Consider the following 6,837-nt stretch of genomic DNA (forward strand, 5'->3'; position numbering starts at 1 on the left):
AGCCATATTTTTTGGAGTATGAGGACATCCTGTCAGATATCATTAAACCTTACAATGAAGAAGCATACATAATTTGAATTATGGCTACTAAAGCACAAAATGTTCAGGAGATCCTTTTTTGCAATTTGCACCACCCAACATTCACACGAATATGCGTTAATCAGCCACCCGAACCTGACTTGACCCGCAAACTGCCAACTTTTTTTTTTACCAACCATGTTTACTAAACATTGATAAGCTCAGTGAACTATGGCAAGGAAGCAACATGTTGTGGCCAGGGAGCAACGTAATGTGGCCAGGGAGCAACACGTTGCAGTTTTGTTGTGAAATGTGTGCTTTGGACTACCAACAGGAAAACAAAAGGGGTAAGCTATGTTCTACTATCGCTCTAAAGCTTGTTTTCTGCTCCTTAGTTCTGCTCCACAGGCTGTTACAGACAACCGAGAAAGTCAGGGAAGGTCTCATTTTTTACATTACATTACTACTCGTTCAATCACTGATGATAAAAAATGATTAATACATTTTAATTGCTTCACAATTCTAAATATATACTATATTTTGTACATGATTTGAACAGTTTTAAAGTCGACCAAATGTTTAAGTGTTAGAATCTTTAATTTAATAAAGAGTGGGTTTGTTGGTTCTCTATAAGTGGTTTTGTTTACAATTCTTATGACTCTCTTTTGAAGGATGAAGATTGGATTAGTGTTTGTTTTATATGTATTTCCACACACTTCCACACAGTTACTTATGTGGGACTATGAAGGACAAGTATAGGGTGTATAACAAAGCTTGATTTTAGAAGATCTTTAACTTTATATAATATTGCAATTGACTTTGATATTTTAACTTTTATAGAATTTATATGTGGCTTCCAGCATAATTTATTATCTATTACCACTGCAAGAAATTTAATCTTAGTCACTCTTTCTATTTCAACATGATTTATCATCAGTTTCCTGTTTGAATTAGTTAAACGTTTACCAAAGATTATAAATTTAGTTTTACATAACTCGGTGTTAATTTGTTAGAATCAAACCTGCTTTTCTAGATCTTTTCCCACTGTATCCAAAAGTTGTTCCACATTCTTACCACAACAAAATAAATTTGTATCATCTGCAAATGATATAGTTTTTTTAATATTTTGGAAACCTTGCACATATTATTTATGTACAAAATAAACAACAATGGTCCCAACACCGAGCCCTGGGGAACCCCACAAGTAACCTTCAGTCGTTGTGAGTTACAGTTATTTATTTGCACTTTTTGATACCTATTCTCCCAGTGACTGCTTAACCAAGAGAGTGCTATCCCTCTAATTCCATATCTGTGTAATTTCTTTAATAATAAGTCATGGTCAACTGTATCAAATGCTTTTTGAGATCCAGGAATACCCCCACTGCATATTTATTTTCTATTTTCTATTTCTATTGCCATTGATATATCCACCACAATTCCATGAGTGCAAATGAAGTTGTCCTTTTAGATCTAAACCTATATTGCTTCACACAGTACATTATGTTTTGTGATAAAGTCTGCTAATCTTTTAAAGAATATTTTTTCCAATATTTTAGAGAACTGTGAAAGAAAAGAAGCAGTGTACATGTCTGTCTCCAGCCTCATATATTGGTATGACTTTAGCTGTTTTCATTTTGCTTGGAAATACACCAGTTTGTAGAGACTGATTACAAATATGTGTAAGAGGTTCTACCACGCACTCAATAATATTTTTCCATTCCAGTCTGTAGATTTCTTATTCTTAAATGTTTTAACAATATCAATAATTTCTTTTTCATCTATTCCCCTTATAAACATGGATTTATTAATAGTTTTTCTTTTCCACATCATCTCTAGTACTAGTCTTTGCAATCTCCTTAGCCAAACCAGGACCAACATTGACAAAAAAATAATTAAATTCACCTCCAACTAAATTCATATAATTAATAGCTGTATTATTCTTTTTCAGGAAATAGGTTGTCTATCCTGTTTTTCCAGTTCCATTTTGAATAATGTCATTAAATACTTTCCTTTTTTCCATATTGTTTCTGTTGTCCTCCAATAAATTACCATAATAATCCCTTTTGCTGCTTGTCCTAATACTTGTATGCATCTTCTACTTCTTTTGTTATTTTCTATATATAATATTTCTTTATATATTTTTTTTTCTTGCATGTATTTTGTATTCCTTTAGTTAGCCATGGCTCTTCGGCAAATTTCTTTTTCTTTACTAGAGGACATTTTTTTCATAGAGAGCAGTTGTTATGGACAAAAATGTCTCATAGGATTCGTTTACATCTTCCACATAGAATTTATTCCAATCTCGTTTCATTGGGTCTTCTTTAAAAGAGTTTAATTGCACCTCGTGTTTTTTTTTTTTGTCTAATTAGGTTGTAATTAGACACATTGGTTTGTGTAGTCAAACCAATGTTACAAAGCACTTTACATAAAACAGATAAGAAAAGAAATACAGGGATAAAAAAGCAGCTCCAATAAGGCTGTGAGAAGAGCAAAATTGGCAATATGTTGTTTGTTCCTTTTGTATTGTGTACTATAATGAACATTGCAGCCCCTGTGAGCCACTATAGTGGGGCTTTGTTCTTCTCCTCCTCTGCAATTAGATTAAATCTTTATATCCATACGTTAATGTTTTATGATATACAGCATATATAGACCTATGGGGACCTAATTTTTCACAATCTAGTTCTTAACATCTGAAATAAAATACTCTTTTAAGCCAAAATGAATAAAATAATAATGTGAATAATATACCATGAAATCCTGGACACAAAAGAGTGAAAAAGCACTTTGTTATCTGATTAGAATTAATCTCTATCTCAGTTAAGTCCAATACCCTTGATTTACTCTTCAAATAGGTATCTCATTGGCTTGTTAATGATGTCTTAGCTAATCTAATGAATATCATATAATCCCCTACATTAATAGTCAGTCGTCTAAGTTGCCTAACCCAAACTTCAGATATGCTATAACTTTTTATGGTATCACGACAGGATTTTCACTGGCCTTGTCTGGCCTTGACTAAACATATTCTGAAGGCGCTGCTGATTGCAGTCAGCAAGCAACCTTACAGCGTGTTATCACAAAGGGTCTAGGTACATAATTAGTATAAGTGTGGAGGCTTGAACAAGGCTTAACAAGCTGATGTTACATAAAGGAATGAGAAAAAAAGGCACAGACTTGACACTTTGTAACACTAATCTAACAAGTTTTTAATACTGCATGTGAACAGGAAATCAGTCAGTTCAGTTAAATGACCATTTAGAATTTAAAAGCAATATATAATCAGTATTTAAACAGTTAATAAATGATGATATATCACCATAATGTAGTTGTAAGCAGATATGAGTATGTATTAATGTATTTGACTGAACATGAGATAGATTTAGTTACTTTAGAGATTGATAGGGAGCATCAAACTGTATCAGTGTTCAAAGCTCATTGTGTAAACTGACTCACAGTTATGCATTGTTTGCTGATAAAGCTGAGTCAGCTTTCACTGCACAGCAGAGGAGAAGAGTTCTGTTTGTTTGATCACGTAAATGTGGATGTAGTGTGTTCTTGCTGCAGAGCGCATCCTAAAGGCATGAAGGACTGTCATTTTATTAAGATGGTATTAATAAAATTGCAATAAGGTCAATTTCACTGGATAAAAAAAATCCAACAGTATGTCAGAACAAGAAAATTATCAAGATTTACAGATCAGATGTTACATTTGACATTCTTTACATGGATGTGGAGATAATAATTAGTTGTTAATGTTTGTTTTATTCTCAGAGTGTATTGAGGTAACTGATAAAGTGCTTTTATACGAAGAGGTTGTGCTCTGGATTACAGAAGATACAGTATACCTGCTCTTTTACTTGACTATTGCTAGTAGACATTCCCCACAGAAACACAGCATTTCTGTGGTAATTGAATTCAAAGTGACCAATTAGAGGAAAAATATCATCAAGATTAAATCTTGTTAATAGTGAACCATCAACCACATCAAAACAGCAGAAACTAAGAGCGAGCAGCATTCTGACATCTAATTAAGGGCATTGATCACATTTGTGGTTGATTTCTTGGAGGAAGAAATGGAGAATGTCGCTTGGAGAGTTAATCAATGGCAAACACAAGCCCACACAAAGGTCATATTTCTCTGTGTGGCTAATAACGCAGGAGGAGTGTATACGATTTTCTATATATTTTCTGTTTTTCTATACTCAGTAATGAAGAAAATGAACCACTAGAAGAGGGGATTGTAGAAGTCCCCTGCTTTATTCTAAACATCTGTGCTGCAAAAGCACTGAAGGTTATTTTTTCCACATAATGTTATATAAAAAGACACAATATAACACAAAAGATGTCACTGAAACACTGCTCTTCATGTATTTTCTCTCAGTGGAAAAAACTCAACCGTTTGTCAGTACAACAACTGACGTGACTAGAAAGAGATTTCTGTAAACTTCCTTTCGTGTTCTGCATGATACTTACAGTGCGTCCTATTTTCAGCGAACACAAGATGTCTGAAATGTATTAGTGTTAACCATCCACACAAAAACAGCTTTTGATCGAGTTTCACAAAGCAATTTATTGATTTTACACAGATGTATTTTTCTCCTCTGCTCACCATCATGTACTTGTCATGGATTTATTGTGAGATTTATTGGAGGCTCCAGTTCCTCAGAATACAGAAAGCGTATTAGACACAATAATCGTAGGTTACACTAATTGTGTAGAGCTTCTCCTTTTACTTGTCCTCTATTATAACAAGATAACATGAGGAGAAAACATCCTGAAACACCCTCCTCTGACACGAGGTACTATTTAAAAAAAGACGAGGATGGCTAAGTGGGAGAGATGGGGATGAGGAATAATGGCACCTGTCACACGCCCTGAATCAAGGTGCATGCCAAAATCACAAAGCGTATGGAAGAAATACAGTTTTAATAAACTCCCCTTCCCACATAATCAGATGTGTTTTATTAAATACCGCCTGGGACCCATTGAAGTTATTTACGAGTGGGAGATGACATTAAAACAGAATTGAGTTTGTGTGCTGAGGGCCTGCAGAGTGAGCTCTGCCTCTGCACTGTCTGCATACTGTACTTACCCTGATGAGCAGGGTAAGAGACTAAGATGACTGTGGGCCAATGGAGATGACTGTCTGAGAACAGATCCATTAGTTGACATTTAGTTCAGCCCAACAACAACCCTCATTAGAGGATAGATTTCAAAATTGAATGCTTGCTCAAAAATTGGGCTCCCTTTTGTTATCCTATCTAGTGATTCTTATCATGGAGCAGAGGCAGATAGAGAGCACGGCACATCCAGGGAATGGAACTTGCAGCTGATGTATTTAATTTGCTACTAATGCACATAATGACTGGCGTACTTATGCTTTCACTGGCACAGGGGATCATTGATAGACCTTTTCCATGACAACAGTAAAATTGCTTTTTTTCCCCCTTTGAGCCAGAGATTTTACCATCAATGTTGGGAAAAAAAGGCTGATTCAAGCCAACCCGCTGTTCTGTCTATAAATATGAGTCTTCTCTTCTAACATTTTCATATAAATGTCATATAATTTTCTGTTGGTTGACGTAGATGTAATTCAAGCTATATCCAGTTCATGAAAGCTTTGACATTTGCAAGACCTTTAATTGTATTTGAAGAGTAAAAACACTCTGACGTGCAGGCGTTTGTCAGTTTTATGTTCATGATTTGTTTGGAATAAGTAAAATAACTTGGTTTCTTATGCTGTCTCTGCATGAGCAATGAATAGATTGATATCTACCAAAAAATCTAACTTCATCTATAGAAAATTGAAGGAGCACAACATTGCAGCCATGAAATTGTTTTGTCTGCGCAGTGCATAAAAGAAACCAAAACAAGAACATCATAGATTTTCATCTTTACATACATGCAGCCTTCTTTCCCCTTCATGTGTGTATGATAGTGAACAACATGACTCACGGCAGTTTGCTATGTCACACAATGATCATATATCTGTAAACATTTCCAGTTAATGGATCCATCACATTAAATTTTCGGCCATGCACAAATAAGCAATTATGAGTTGCAATGTTGCACTTTAGCTGCAAAAAAGGTGTACTGCCAAATATGAGGAGCTCCTCAGTGGAAGTAGTTGACTGCATTAGAGGAGAGATTATGAAGTGTTTCTGAAACTGTATTCTTAGCACATGAGAAAACACAGAAGGCAAATAATCAGAAAACTGAAATCCCCTAAACTTTCTGAGCTGAAATCCTTTAAGCTTTAAATAAACATAATTAAAAACATAACAGACCAAGCTGGTGTCATACACAGCAGAGCCTGGAGTTGTGTTAACAGTTAGATCTTGTCCACAGACTTTTCTATCAGCAGAAAACAATTGAATAGAGTATTTGATGTGTAGAGGGGATAGTATTTCAGCTTAAAAGTTATATGAGCTATTTGGTGAATATATTCTGGTGCAACCGTTGCTCACTGAGCCATATGTGGAGCTTTTTATTTCCATGAAAGCTCTGCAAAGAAGCTGATGTCTAGAGAGGACAATGGCAGTACAGTACAGCCTCTTCCATAAGTACCATGCAATATGGACTTTTATTTGTCATCTTAATTTTAGAATGATCACATCCTCGAAGAATTGTGACAAAAATGCTTCACAGAAATGTTAAGCCCTGATGTCTGTTTTTTTGCTGAAAGTAAGGTAAGCAGCAGGGTTATACAGTCAAACTGCTTCACCAGCTTAAAAGATTGAAATCTGGAGTTTCACAGATGCTCTTTTGTTCTTAATTCATCATAATTCTAACTGTAGGCCTGGTTTAATTCAATGA

The sequence above is a fragment of the Thunnus thynnus genome, chromosome 13 (genome assembly GCF_963924715.1).
Source record: "Thunnus thynnus chromosome 13, fThuThy2.1, whole genome shotgun sequence".
NCBI classification, from domain to species: Eukaryota; Metazoa; Chordata; class Actinopteri; order Scombriformes; family Scombridae; genus Thunnus; species Thunnus thynnus.